This window comes from Monodelphis domestica, chromosome 2 (genome assembly GCF_027887165.1).
Source record: "Monodelphis domestica isolate mMonDom1 chromosome 2, mMonDom1.pri, whole genome shotgun sequence".
NCBI lineage: Eukaryota > Metazoa > Chordata > Mammalia > Didelphimorphia > Didelphidae > Monodelphis > Monodelphis domestica.
Genome location: NC_077228.1, coordinates 333,549,372 through 333,564,044, shown reverse-complemented (window position 1 = coordinate 333,564,044; position 14,673 = coordinate 333,549,372). Strand labels below are relative to the sequence as shown.

The window sequence follows — 14,673 nt, the reverse complement described above, 5'->3', positions numbered from 1 at the left end:
ATAAATAACATTCTATTTCCATGAACATTTTTTTTCAGGCTCAGAATCCTCCAAGGAAATATAGGAAATATAACTTTGTCTCTGGTACTTCACCTTTTGACAGATGAGCATACGAATCCCCTAAAGGCACCTTATATTTAGCCTTCCCTTTCTCTCTCCTCCAAATCAAGCAGGAAGAAGGCACTTGGGTGTCCTTTTAGTTTTCCCAGTTAACCCTATGACTCTCGAGACTCTTTCTTACCTTTTATCCAAATCAAAGAAAAATAAAACCACACTGTAGTATAAAGCTGGAGGTCTGTGTGAAAAATTTCATGTTGATTTTTTTCCTAGTCAGTATTTTCAGTGACACAGCATTTCTAACCTATTTCTGCTATTAATCCCAGTACTTAGTAACTGATGAATAAAAAGAAATGAAAGACAGGTTTAATTAAATACCTACTATGTGCTATACACTGTGCTAAGTGCTTTACAATAAGTCTGGGAAGGAGGCACTCTTTATCTTTCCCATTTTACAGTTGAGGAGACATGTTTTATAGAAGTTCAATGACTTGTCCAGGGTAAAACATGTGTCTGAGGTCACATTTGCACCCAGGCATTCTTGACTCCTGTACCTTATTTAAGGTTAATGAATGTAACAATCCATTATAATTGCTCATAATTTGAAAAAAAAATGCCATCCACCTCCGAAGAGAGAACTGATGAACTCTGAGTGCAAATTGAAGTATAATTTTCTTACTTTATCTTTCTTGCTTTTTTGGTGATATATAGCTAATATTAGGAAATGTTTTTGCATGATTTCACACGTACAATGAAATAATATTGCTTGCCATCTCAGTAGGTAGGGAGATGTTGGAAAGGAGGGAGAGAATTTGGAACTCAAATGAAATGAAAAGAATGTTAAAAATAAATAATAAATTTCAATGTAAAAAAGGGGGAAAAAAACAAAAGGAAGCTGAGTGATATGATGAATAGAGCACTGGGCCTGGAGATACAATTTTTTTTTAATATATTTTATTTGATCATTTCCAAGCATTATTCATTAAAGACATAGATAATTTTCTTTTCCTCCCCCCCCCCCCCATAGCCAACACGTAAATCCACTGGGCATTCCATGTTTTCTTGATTTGAACCCATTGCTTTGTTGATAATATTTGCATTAGAGTGTTCATTTAGAGTCTCTCCTCTGTCATGTCTCCTCAACCGCTGTCTGGAGATACAATTATTATAAGAATCAAATAAGAGAATTTCTGTTTTAAAAAATGTTCCCTTCCTTTTCCTTTCCTTTGTCCACTGTGCTACTACATGCCTTGGATAAGTCAACCTATCTGGCTCCTGGTTAGCTACAGAGAGGTGGTAGGTCCCTTTCAGCACACTCGCAGTACTGGGGCTCTGTGATGAATGAACAAGTGGGTTTAAGGAGGGTCAGAACACAGGACTAGAGAGGTCTATATCATACAGTCCTATCCATTATGTAGACAACTTTCAGTAGAAATTTCTTTAGAAACTAGGAGAAAATCCAGGTAAGTGGTTGAGGCAGGGGACTCTCATCTGTGTGAGAACACATAGGTAGTGAGAGGAATAATTTTTATTACCTTCATAAGATAATAGGAATGTTTGTCTGCTTAATATAACAAACTCCATTTTGCTTTAGGCTTCCATTGTATGATTGAGTTATTTTGATTATATTATTTTCTGGTGATTTAAGTTGTTTTTTCAGGAATAAGTTAAGCTGGTTTTGTATAATAAAATATATATGTTTTTTAACAACTGATAAATATCAACAAATCCTCCTTTAGGACAGGCCACCATAGAAAAAGTATTATAATCAACTACGCAGTCATTCATGTAATAAACTATCGTAAACAAAATAAGGGGACCCATAGCCAAAACCCAGAAAAAATGCACAGGGTGACACTGAGACTGGCTCCTGCTTCCCAGGCACTCAAGATTCCAGTATAGGCCATTTAGCTTGAGAATAGGACCATCAGCTACTTGTGGCCACTGGCTGGACAGGGAGGGCACCTTGTCATGAGCAACTGCCTGAAAGAATTCCTTTGACCTTTAAGACTCAGGATGATGGTTCCATCTGGGAGGGTGGGGTTATTTATTCACACACTTTGTCTAATAATGCTTGATTGCATGCATTAATGAAATATATGTGTCTAATGAGTAATTCCCTCACACTAGTTAGCATATGGTAAATCTGCTCTAAATGTACTCCGCATTACAACACAGTAAGATAAGAGAGTTCCTATAGACATTTACTAATTGTGTGACTCTGGACAAGTTACCTTCTGGTTCTGGGGAACAAGTTACCTATTAGAGCCTCAACCAAGATGCATTGATGTGTTTAAGGAAGCTTACACTAGAAGCAAAAAAAGATAAAATGAATGAAGGCAGACAGATAAGACATATAAGGCAGACAGATAGTCATAACCTATAAGGATAGAAGGTTGATGCTGTTATTAGCACCAATATCATAGGATTATCATAAGCATCAGATGGTATAATATAAGTAAATTAGTTTGTATGGGGGGCAGCTGGGCAGCTCAGTGGATTGAGAGCCAGGTCTAGAGATGGGAGGTCCTAGGTTCAAATCTGGCCTCAGACACTTCCCAGCTGTGTGACCTTGGGCAAGTCACTTGACCCCCATTGCCTAGCCCTTACCACTCTTCTGCATTGGAACCAATTCACAGTATTGATTCTAAGACAGAAGATAAGGGTTTAAAAAATTACTTTGCATACTTTAAAATATTATATAAATTAAATTGAATTATATAAATAAAAGTATTATATAAATATTAGCTATTAATATTGTTATTTTACCATACAGTCTATTTATTTATCTAAATATCTAAATTATTCAATATTTATCTAAAAATTTTCAGTGCTTTATTGTGACCTAGGACCACCAAATTTTATTTAAAAAGAAGAGTCCAGTCCACTAGGAGTGGGAGATACTCTTTGGAGTCTCTGAGGATTTTTGCTGTAGTTGCAGAATTAAAGGTAAGTACAGGAATGATGACAGATGCTGGAGGATGAGTTCCTATAAAGCCAACTGTATTCTAGGCTTTTTTACACAACCACCACTACTGCTACCTTCTGCTATGGCAAGTTCCCTCTTGCTGAGATGTCTCAGATGCATTACTAATATTGTTTTTAAACATATTCAGGAAATCCGCCCCCAAGATGGCACATGTAAAACCCAGTAGAGTTGCTCCTTGGCTATGGGGGGATGGGCGGGGGGGAAGAATCTTGAAATCTGGAAAAATCTTCTAAATTAATTAATTAAAGATTTCCAAAACTTGAAAAAAAAAAGATATGCACCTCTCATACACTTACCTCTAATTATTTTGAATTCTAACCTTTTGTACATGTATCACACTTCTTTCTCTCTAAGACTATTTCGTCCATTGGGGGTAGAGTTTGTATCTCCTCGACACTTTCTATCTCCTTTTCCTCTTCCTAGCTAAGCAACAAGTAACTAATAAATATTTGTTGTGAGGTGGGTCTGACCCGCTTATGATTTTATTAGGTCAAGGTCCTCAACCATACAATTTTCTCTGACATTGTTTTCAGGTTCTTGTCTCAAAGGGATTAAGTGACTTGCCTAGGGTCCCACAGCTAGTGTCAAGAGGGGATTTGAACCCTGGCTTTCCTGACTCCAAGCCTAGCATTGTACCCAATACACAAGGCTGCCTCTCACCAGCATGTTGTGAAATAAAAATAATTCATGTCTCTTGCTGTGGTATTTTAGGACCTGTGGGCTGCTACCATATGGTGGATCACTAAATAGGAACACTGTTGTTGTATTGAAAAGGAGGATGTTTTAATAGTCTGTGATGAAAATCAACATATTTAGGACCTTTGACCATCTTTGGCATTGGCTGATAGGCATTTCTGCATTTTGAACTGTTAAGTCTTTAACTAATTAATTTAGCAAAATTACCCAGTGAGAGCAAAGACTAGAAGAGCAGCATGATATGGGAGAAAATACACTAGATTTGTAGCCAAGATCTGAGGAATGTATTCTGGATCTAGCACTAACTACCAATATGCCCATGAGCAAGTTATTATACCTCAGTTTCTGTTGAATAGAAATATGAATAAGGGGGCTACTAGGTAAAGGCATAGGGGATTGGGTACCAGACTTGGAATAAGGAGGGCCTGGGATCAAATCTGACCTCAGACATTTCCTAACTGTGTGACACTGGGCAAGTCAATTAACTTTATTTACCTCAGTTTCCTAGTCTGTCCAAATGAGACATAGAAGGAAATGACAGAGTACTACAGTATTTTTGCCAAGAAAACCCCAAACAGGGATCACAAAGAGTCAAAACTAATAAAAACAAACTTCATTTTATAGATGAAGAAACTGAGGCTCAGAGTATAAGAGACCCCAGTTCCCTATTTCCAAATCTGGTTCAAAGGGTTATTATGAGAAAAGTGCTATGTAAACCTCGGAGTATTATGTAATGTAAATTATCCTTCTTATTTTTATTAGATCAGTCTTCTTTTCTATATTGTTCAATTTAATTTCAAATATGTTCTAGGAGATGATAGGTCTAGAAAGAAATTTATCCAGAGATTAATTGTATGGCATATATTTGTAGAGGGGGGGGGGGGGATATTTTGTCTTTTCTATTGGTAGTAAACCAATGAAAGTTTTCCCTAAAAATATGGTTTGAAATGGCAAATAATATGTTAACCAAAACTATAAACTGGCAAAAACATTTTGTTTATTTTATTTTAAAAGACTAGTTATTTGAAAAGGTTTAAACAGTTGTTACTTCAATTCAGTTTTTAAGTAGAAGAGTTCAAGTCAGATTTCCCCCAAATTGTCATGTTTAATTACTGATAATACTGCTTCATTCCTTTATGCATGACATGAAACAAAATTTGGTATTTAACTAAAATTCAATAGTCTTTATTTACATGTTTGCAGAAAATACACAATGTACTTTTCCTAAGTTTTTTTCCTTAGCAAATGAACAAAATGCTTTCAGATTTATTGGGGAGGGGGTAGAAATAATTAAACTAAATTGGCATTTTACAATTTAATTATTTTACTGACATTTGCTTGAAATACAACTAAATAATGAAGCCAAATCTATGCAGTTCACAGAGTTCCCGTCAAGGAAAATTACAGGATGAGCTTAATTATCCCGTGTTCTGGATTACCCAAGGTGAAAAAAAACACTGAGTAAAAGAAAGAGAAAATAGGGCATAGATGTCTTATTCCATCCCTGCGGCATCTCCTTCAGACTCAATTATATTTATGTACATAAGCATAACTAGGCAGTAGATCTCAAAAAATAACAGAATCATAGAATGTTAGCAGTCATCCTGTCCAGACTCCTCACATCACAGACTTAAAACTGGAAGGGACCTTAGAAGCCAGTAACTCCAACTCCCTCATTTTACAGATAAGGAAATTGAGGCACAAAGTGGATAGGGTCACATAACTAAAAAAGTACCCAAGTCAGGATTTAAATTCAGGTCTTTCTGACTCCAGGTTCAGCACTCTATCAATACCACCTAGTTTCCTAAAATCACTTAGCCAGTTAGTGTCAAAATCCAGGAGAGGGGAAAATTAAATTTTTCTCCATTTTCCAATTAGTTTTGGTCAGATTTGCTCCTAATATTTGTTTATGAGGAAATTCATATGTCCTGGTTACAGATAGATGCTTCTGTCCTATGAGTCTAGTGTGGGGAACCATCTGAGGTATCACAGTATTTGGTCAGAAGAGCTTTGAGAACTAGACCTAAGTTTTGGTTCTCAACTCTATCCCCTAGTTCTCTGGTTTATGAAATGTAGTGTAGCTTTCCTATGTCTCAGCTTCCTCACATATAAAATGAAGAGCTCTAATATTTGGAAACTCTATGGTTAAGCCCATCTATTTAGCTGAATTAGTCAGAGCATAATACTGCTGAGGTTCTGGTCCCATGACTCTGAGAAAGGGTCTGTTAACATCATTGTATTCTGTAGTACAGATTGCATCTCTAATTTTGACCAGATGTCTTGGAAATATGAGCCATTGGTCATAAAGGAAACTAGGTCAGGTAAGGTAGGTGAATGGATCACACCTATAAGCATATAAAATTTATCATCAGCATGGCATGCTGAAAAGGTCCCTAGGCTTGGAATCAGAAACCTGTGCAAGGCTGAAATTAAACTTACATCTAAAGGAAGACTTAAAAAAAAAACACGAGATTCTGGTTTTCCCAAAGAGATCTTAAATAAGGGAACAAGCTAATTTGAAGTATGAGTTCTTGTCATTCTGGACTTCTGGTTCTGGGGAACAAGTTACCTATTAGAGCCTCAACTAAGATGCATTGATGTGTTTAAGGATGCTTACTAGCAGCAAAAAAAGATGAAATGAATTAAAGCAGACAGATAGTCAACAAGCATTTCTTAAGAGTTTATCATGTGCCAGACATTGACTGTATGACAAAAGGAAAGTACAAACACATTTTCTGCTCTCAAGGAGCTGACACTGTAATGGAGAAGATAACATGTAAATAATTATGTAAAAACATATATATATATATAGTGTAAATGGAAGATAATCTCAGAGGGAAGACATTAGCATCGGGAGGTAGTAAGAAAAAGATTCCTACACATTGTCCACAAACCCTGGAAGAGTCTCAAATGGAGCTTATCATCAAAAAGATGGAAGCCCTCTAGAAAGAGAAATGGGAAATGGTTCACAGAAAAAATGAAGAAATCATAGCTGAATGCCAAAAGATTAAAGCAGAAAATCAGGCCTCAAGGACCAGAATTGAGCAACGGGAAACCAATGATCTTGCAAAACAGCAAGAATTAATAAAACAAAGTCAAAAGACTGACAAAATAGAATAAAGCATAAAATATCTCACTGACAAGGTGACAGATCAGGAAAAGAGAGGAAGGAGAGATAATTTAAGAATCATTGGTCTACCTGAAAAGCCAGAAATAAACAGGAAACTTGAGACCATACTACAAGAGATCATCCAAGAAAACTGCCCTGAAGTTCTAGAACAAGGGGGCAAAAATTGACATTGAAAGAGGTCATAGAACACCCTCTACACTAAGCCCCCCAAAATCAACTCCCAGAAATGTAATTGCCAAATTTCAGAGCTTTCAAGCTAAGGAGAGAATCCTGTAAGAAACCAAAAAGAAACACTTCAGATACAAAGGAGCACCAATCAGGATCACACAAGACCTGGCAGCTTCAATGCTAAAAGGCCACAAGGCCTGGAACACAATATTAAGAAAGGCAAGAGAACTGGGTCTTCAACCAAGAATCACCTATCCATCAAAACTGACTATATAGGGGGAAGCTGGGTAGCTCAGTGGATTGAGAGCCAGGTTTAAAAATTTATACCCCCAGGCAGCTGGTTAGCTCAGTGGATTGAGAGCCAGGCCTAGAGATGGGAGGTCCTAGGTTCAAATCTGGCCTCAGACACTGCCTAGCTGTGTGACCCTGGGCAAGTCACTTAACCCCCATTGCCTAGCCCTTACTACTCTTCTGCTTTGGAGCCAATACACGGTATTGACTCCAAGACAGAAGGTAAAGGTTTAAATTTAAAAAAAAACTGACTATATGTTTCCAGGGGGAAGTATGGGCATTCAACAAAATAGAAGATTTCCAAGTATTTGTAAGGAAAAGACCAGAACTAAGTGGAAAGTTTTATATCCAAACACAAAGATCAAGAGAAACATGAAAAGGTAAATATGAAAGAGAGGTAAAAAGAGAAAAATGTTTTTTTTTTCTTTTTTTATTTCAAACTCTCTTCTTTAAGGGCTACAATTAGATCAAATTATATATATTAATATATGGGGAAAATGTTATTTGTAACTCTAAAAAGTGTTTTCATTATTATAGGAAATAGAAGAATCATTTATAGGAAAAGATTGGGGTATTTAAGGCTACAAAATGATATGGGAGAAAATGGTGAGGGGGAATTGAGGATGGTACTAAGAGATATTTAAAGAAATAAAATAAATAGAATAATCTTTGTCACACAAAGATACACATGGGAAGGAGGGGAAGAATACTCTTATAAGAGAGAGAGGAAGAGAGTGCTAATAGGTGATACCCGAATATTACTCTCAGTGAAATCAATTCTGAGAGGGAAGAGCATCTAGAGTCATTGGGATCTGGAAGTCTATCTTACCCTACAGGGTAAGGAAGAAGGTGAAACTAAGGGGGTAAGAGGGAAGGGAGCTCAAAAAATAAAAAAGGGGAGGGAAGGAGAGGGAGGATAATAACAGGAAGGGAACAAAAAGGGAAGGGCCAGAAAGGGAAGCATATTAAGGGAAGGGAATGGAGGGGGGGGGTTGACTAAAAGTAAACCACTGGTTTAAAAGAATTTAAAAGAATATAGCACAAGAAGAAAGGTCAGAACTAGAAGAGGATATCAAAATGCTAGGGAATTCAAAAATTACAATCATAAAGCTGAACATGAATGGGATGAACTCACCCATAAAATGTAGAGGAATAGAAGAGTGGATTAGAATCCAGAATCCTACAATATGTTGTCTATAAGAAACACACATGAGATGAGTAGATACTCACAAGGTCAGAATTAAAGGGTGGAACAAGCCTATTGGGCCTCAACTGCAACTCACAGAAAGAAAGCAGGAGTTGCAATCATGATATCTGACAAAACCAAAGTAAAAATAGTCCTGAATAAAAGGGATAGGGAAGGTAAATACATCCTGATAAAAGGGAGTATAAATACTGAGGAAATATCACTAATCAACATGTAAGCACCAAATGGTATAACACCCAAATTTCTAATGCAGAAACTAGTAGAACTTTGGAGGAAATAGATAGTAAAACTGTACTAGTGGGAGACCTGAACCTACCACTATCAAATTTAGATAAATCAAATAAAAAAGTAAGAAAGAGGTAAAAGAGGTGAATGAAATCTTAGAAAAAAATTAGTTAGTAGATATATGGAGAAAAATAAATAGGGACAAAAAGGAATACACCTTCTTTTCAGCAGCACATGGCACATTCACAAAGATTGACCATATACTAGGTCATAAAAACATGGCATAAAACTGCAGAAAAGCAGAAATATTAAATGCAACCTTTTCAGATCATAAGACAATAAAAATAATGATCAGTAAGGGTACATGGAGAGCTAAATAAAAAACTAATTGGAAATTAAATAAAATGATTCTCCAAAATCAACTAGTCAAAGAACAAATCATAGAAACAATAATTTTGATGAAGAAAATGACAATGATGAGACATCCTTTCAAACCTTATGGGATTCAGCCAAAGCAGTACTCAGGGGAAAATTTATATCCTTGAATTCATATATTAACAAATTAGGGAGGGCAGAGATCAATGAATTGGACATGCAAATCAAAAAACCTGAAAGCGAACAAATTCAAAATATCCAAAAGAAAACCAAATTAGAGATCCTAAAAATTAAGGGAGAAATTAATAAAATCAAAAGTGATAGAACTATTGAACTAATAAATAAGACTATAAGCTGGTATTTTGAAAAAACAAACAAAATAGACAAAATACTGGACAATCTAATAAAAAAGAGGAAAGAAGAAAATCAAAATAATAGTATTAGGGATGGAAAGGGAGAACTCACCTCCAATGAAGAGGAAATTAAGGCAATCATGAAAAACCATTTTTTCCCAATTATATGGCAATAAATATGCCAATCTAGGTGATGTGGATGAATATTTACAAAAATTAAAATTGCCTAGATTAACAGAAGAAGAAATAGACTTCTTAAATAATCCCATATCAGAAAAAGAAATTGAACAGGCCATCAAAGAACTCCCCAAGAAAAAAATCCCAAGGGCCTGATGGATTCACAAGTGAATTCTATCAAACATTCAAAGAACAGATAATCCCAATACTATACAAAATATTTGACAGAATAAGCCAAGAAGGGGTTCTACCAAGTTCATTTTATGACACAAATATGGTACTGATCTCAAAGCCAGGCAGGCCAAAAACTGAGAAAGAAAACTACAGACCAATCTCCTTAATGAACATAGATGCAAAAATCTCAATACTAGCAAAAAGACTCCAGCAAGTCATCACAAGGGTTATTCACTTTGATCAGGTAGGATTTGTGCCAGGAATGCAAGGATGGTTCAATGTCAGGAAAACCATTCACATAATTGACCATATCAACAAGCAAACCAACAAAAATCACATGATTATCTCAATAGATGCAGAAAAAGCCTTTGATAAAATACAACACCCATTCCTATTGAAAACACTAGAAAGTACAGGAATAGAAGGATCTTTCCTAAAAATAATAAACAGTACATACCTAAAACCATCAGCAAACATCATCTACAATGGTGAAAAACTCAAAGCCTTCCCAATAAGATCAGGAGTCAAACAAGGATGCCCATTATCACCATTATTATTTAATATTGTACTAGAAACACTAGCAGTAGCAATTAGATAAGAAAAAGAAATAGAAGGTACTAAAATTGGCAGTGAGGAGACCAAGGTGTCACTTTTTGCGGACGATATGGTGATTTACTTAAAGAATCCTAGGGAATCAACCAAAAAGCTAATCGAAATAATCAACAACTTTAGCAAAGTTGCAGGATACAAAATAAACCCACATAAGTCATTAGCATTTCTTCCAAAAAACTTTTTTTACTGAACTAGAAAAAACCATAACAAAGTTCATTTGGAAGAACAAAAGATCAAGGATATCCAGGGAAATAATGAAAAAAAAAATACAATGGAAGGTGGCCATGCAGTCCCAGATCTCAAACTGTATTATAAAGCAGTGTTCATCAAAACAATTTGGTACTGGCTAAGAGACAGAAAGGAGGATCAGTGGAATAGACTTGGGTTAAGTGACCTCAGCAAGACAGTCTATGACAAACCCAAAGACCCCAGCTTTTGGGACAAAAATCCACTATTTAATAAAAACTGCTGGGAAAACTGGAAGACACTGTGGGAGAAATTAGGTTTGCATCAACATCTCACACCCTATACCAAGATAAATTCAGAATGGGTGAACGACTTGAACATAAAGAAGGAAACAATATGTAAATTATGTGAATACAGAATACTATACATGTCAGACCTTTGGGAAGGGAAAGATTTTAAAACCAAGCAAGACTTAGAAAGAGCCACAAAATGTAAAATCAATAATTTTGATTATATCAATTTAAAAAGTTTTTGTACAAATAAAACCAGTGTAACTTGTTAGATTTAAAATGGTTGAGGTCTTAAACTGTAGTCATTTAAAATGGTGGAAGATATAAATTGTGATAGATATAAGAGAGGGTGAGTAAATTTGACCGCAGAAAATATGTTTCACTACGGTGTCTTGGTTTTAAATCAAATATAAGGTGGTTGCCAGGGAAATATTCCCAATTATTCAAATACCCAAGTCAACTGGGTTTTATAGAGATTTTAATTAATACAAATGTGGAATTAAAGAAAAGAGAGAAAGAGAGAACAAAGGAAATAAGTATGAAGGGCCTTAAGCCAACATTGCCTAGACCTGAGTCTTAAGAGAGAGAGATCAGTCAGTCAGTCTTTTAACACTCACCACAAGGTCTGCCTAAACAAAGATTCTAGTGACACCAGGCCAGCTCCATCTCAGCTGACTTCACCAGAGAGAGTTCCAAAGGACCTCTCTCCAGAGCCTCCAGAGGGACAGAGTCCCCTCAGAGGAGCTCCAGTGAGATCTCCTTAGAGATTGTCCTCCAAGAGCTTCCCTTCTCCAGAGCCTCTCTCAAGAGATTCTTCCCAACGATCCTCATCAGAGATCCTCCAAAAGGATTTCTCCAAAAGGATATCCTCAAGAGATTCTGCTTTTTCTTATATAGGGGTTTTTCTCCCATGTCACCTCCCCTAAGTCCCTACATCTACCAATCACTGTAGACACTTTCCAAAGGACTGCCCATCTAAATTCCTGCTAAGTTGACCAATCTCCTCAGTAAGTCTGAATGAGAGAAAACACAGCTGAGTCAACTAATCTCATCAAGAGAAAACTTGCCGGACCCTTTTAGGTACCTAGCATCCCATTGTATCAATTCTAAAAACAGGCCTGGCTCAAAGAACTCCTTGCCTTATAAGTATGGTTTTTCAAGTACTTTCATTATTTAGCAAGGAGTTTTCTCTCCTAAAGCAGTCTTAAGTACGGGTAGAGTAGGGGTCCTCCCATAGCAAGGAGTTTTCTCCACTAAAGCAGTCTTAAGTACAGTTGGAGTAGAGGTCCTCCCATTTCTGATCCTGGCGAGTTCTCACATCAAAATGGGGATTGTTTCTCAGTAGGGAATTTGTTCCAATTAAGAATTCCCCGATGGGGAAATTTTTAACATTCACAAGTCTGAGAGATTTCAAGATTTACAAACAAAAATCAGAAGGAAAACAGCAAATTGGGAAACAATCTTCATAACAAAAACCTCTGACAAAGGCTTAATCACTCAAATTTACAAAGAGCTAAATCAATTGTACAAAAGTTCAAGCCATTTTCCAATTGATAAATGGGCAAGAGACATGAATAGGCAGTTTTCAGTCAAAGAAATCAAAACTATTAATAAGCACATGAAAAAGTGTTCTAAATCTCTGATAATCAGAGAGATGCAAATCAAAACAACTCTGAGGTACCACCTCACACATAGCAGATTGGCTAACATGACAGCTATGGAAAGTAATGAATGCTGTAGGGGATGTGGCAAAGTCAGGACATTAATCCATTGCTGGTGGAGTTGTGAATTGATCCAACCATTCTGGAGGGCAATTTGGAACTATGCCCAAAGGGCAATAGAAGACTGCCTACCTTTTGACCCATCCATAGCATTGCTGGGTTTGTACCCCAAAGAGATAATAAGGAAAAGACTTGTACAAAAATATTCATAGCTGCGCTCTTTGTGGTGGCAAAAAATTGGAAAATGAGGGGATGTCCTTCAATTGGGGAATGGCTGAGCTAATTGTGGTATATGTTACTGATGGAATACTATTGTGCTCAAAGGAACAATAAAGTGGAGGAATTCCATGGGAACTGGAACAACCTCCAGGAATTGATGCAGAGTGAGAGGAGCAGAACCAGGAAAACATTGTACACAGAGACTGATCACTATGGTACAATTGAATGTAATGGACTTCTCCATTAGTGTCATTGCAATCTCCCTGAACAATCTGTAGGGATCTACGAGAAAAAACACTATCCACAAGCAGAAGACAAACTGTGGGAACAAAAACACCGAAGAAAGGCAACTGCTTCAAATACATGGACCTAGGGGACATGATTGGGGATGGAGACTCTAAATGAACATCCTAGCGCAAATACCAACAACATGGAAATGGGTTCAGAACAAGGACACATGTGATACCCAGTGGAATCACGCATTGGCTATCGTTGGCTATGGGAGGGGTGGCGGGAAGGGAGGGAGGAAAAGAAAATGATTTTTGTATTCAATGAATAATGTTTGAAATTGACCAAATAAAATAATGTTTAAATTTAAAAAAAGAAAGGAAAAGACTCCTACAGAATATTATATCTGAGCGTAGTCTTAAAAGAAACCATAGAAAATAACAGGTAGAGGTGAAAAGGAAGAGGTTTCTAGGTATGGGAGGCAGTCAGCACAGATGCCTAGAGCTAGGACAATGTGCAAAGAAGAGCCAAGGAAACTGGTAGAACCAAATTGTGAAGTACCCCAAGGTGACCTGCAATGTGAATGTTCACCCACATTGCTTTTCCTTTCTCTGAAACAGGAATTGTATTGCTGACTTCCCAGAGATGGAGGTGAAGACTTGTGAAAATGGCAGTCATTTTTGGAAGGTGAAGGAATACTATGATCCCGTCCAAAGTATCATCAAGCAAAATTTGGATGTATTAAAAAACAAGCAATTAAAATGCCCAGAAATCTCACTGCTTAATGTCTACTGTGATACTGAAATCACTTTAAAAAGACTGATATATATTAATTTAATGTCGCCAAGGAATTCTCTTATGTAATTCCTAAATGAAACACTCAAGTCAGCTGCCAATTTTTTTATGGTGTTTTAATTACAAACAGGAGGAAGAAAGTATCAGAGAGAGAGAGAGAGAGAGAGAGAGAGAGAGAGAGAGAGAGAGAGAGAGAGAGAGAGAGAGAGAGAGAGAGAGAGAAGGATAAGGGAGAGAAGTAAAGAAGTTTAAATACCAACTCTGGCTCAGGCTGAGCCAAAGCGGGCTAACACCCTGGATAGCCAAGGCTATCAGGGATAGTCTAAAGGGATCAGTCCTTATCACTCACATGACCAATCTGAAGGAAAGCAGTCCATGGGCTCCTCCAACTCCAAGCACCAGCCTCCAACTGCCTCTCGCCCTCCTCACAAGAAGTTCTGAGAACTTCAGAGGCTGTTCTCTACCTCACTTCCTGCATCTCGCATGTGCCTATGGTGGCTCTAGCTTGACCTAGGACCACCCAGAGGTCTGTCCTTTTTTTGCACATGTCTGTTGAAGGCCATATTCTCAAATAATTAAATCTTGAGTTTGCTGCAGCCCTTCCTAATCTTGTTACACTGTGTAGAGTGGAGATTGTAGTTTCCAAGACCTGATTCTGTTATTCCAAGTATCTCTATTGTTATTGATCAGGAAATAGCTAAATCTGATCTTCTAAAGAATGGTCTGAATAGGGTAGAGTAGTTTTGAAATTCACAATACCTCAAGGAAGTCAAAGGCAGA

The 14,673-nt window shown here is 37.0% G+C and overlaps 1 long non-coding RNA gene across 1 annotated transcript in view; it reads right to left on the bottom strand.

Moving 5' to 3' along the window:
- Nucleotides 1-14,673, bottom strand: part of LOC103098019 (uncharacterized) — a 69,904-nt gene that overhangs the window by 14,145 nt on the left and 41,086 nt on the right. The gene's annotated exons all lie outside the window — the stretch shown is intronic.